This window comes from Canis lupus, chromosome X (assembly GCF_048164855.1).
Source record: "Canis lupus baileyi chromosome X, mCanLup2.hap1, whole genome shotgun sequence".
In the NCBI taxonomy this organism is placed as follows: Eukaryota; Metazoa; Chordata; class Mammalia; order Carnivora; family Canidae; genus Canis; species Canis lupus.
In genome coordinates, this window is record NC_132876.1 from 84636958 (window position 1) to 84637971 (window position 1014).

Below are 1014 nucleotides of genomic sequence, written 5' to 3' on the forward strand. Positions count from 1 at the left end.
TTCCAGAACCCCAGGGTTAGAGTGTGGCGTCTAAAATGAAGGGCCCAGAGGGTACAGTGATTATAGTCAACGATAATGTATTATAAACTTCAAAGTTGCTAAAGGACTAGATCCCAGTTGTTCTCACCCCAAAAGGGAAACAATAATTATGTGATGGGATAGAGGTATTAGCTAACACTATGGTGCTCATCTTATTGCAGTATATAAATGTATCAAATCAACATGCTGTATACCTTAAACTTACACAATGTTATATATGTCAATTATATCTCGTTAAGTATTAAAAAAGAATAAATACAACGAAGGGTGCTCCATTTGGCAGCACATATACTGAAATTGGAACGATACAGAGATTAGCATGGCCCCAGGGCACATTTGTGAAGCGTTCTATTTAAAAAATTAAGAAAAACAATAAAGGACCAGAGCCCTCAGTTGCCTTAGTCTGTAAGTCAAAGAGGAGAGGGGAGGCACAGAAGTGAAGGCATTAGAGAAAGAGTGGAGGGAGGGTCAATCTCTGACACACAGATAACAGTGGAGTAGGAAGCAGGTGGGAGAGGGTGGGGGGGGCGTCATTTCTTTTTGTGTGACCTGGTGATGGCATTGATTTGAGCCTGCTCTAAGAATAGGTGGAAGCAACCCAAATTGTCCATCAGTGGATGAATAGATAAACAAAATGTGGCATATACATACCGTGGAATATTATTTGGCTCTAAAAAGGAAGGAAATTTTGGGGTGCCTGGGTGGCTCAGTCCGACTCTTGATTTCAGCTCAAGTCTTGATCTCAGGGTTGTGAGCTCAAGCCCCACGTCGGGTACCACACTGGGCATGGAGCCTATTTTTTAAAAAAGGAAGGAAATTCTGATACATGCTACAACATGGATGAGCCTTGAGGACATTATGCTGGGTGAAACAGTCCAGTCACAAAAAGACAAATATCATATGGCCATATATATAAGGCATCTAGAATAGCCAAATTCATAGAGATATAAAGTAGAATAGTCATTGTCAGGGACT

General features: G+C 41.0%; 1 pseudogene; it reads left to right on the top strand.

The window, feature by feature from the left end:
* Positions 1–306: 306 nt before the first annotated feature.
* On the top strand, positions 307–397 carry LOC140628924 (U6 spliceosomal RNA; annotated as a pseudogene).
* Positions 398–1014: the final 617 nt, after the last annotated feature.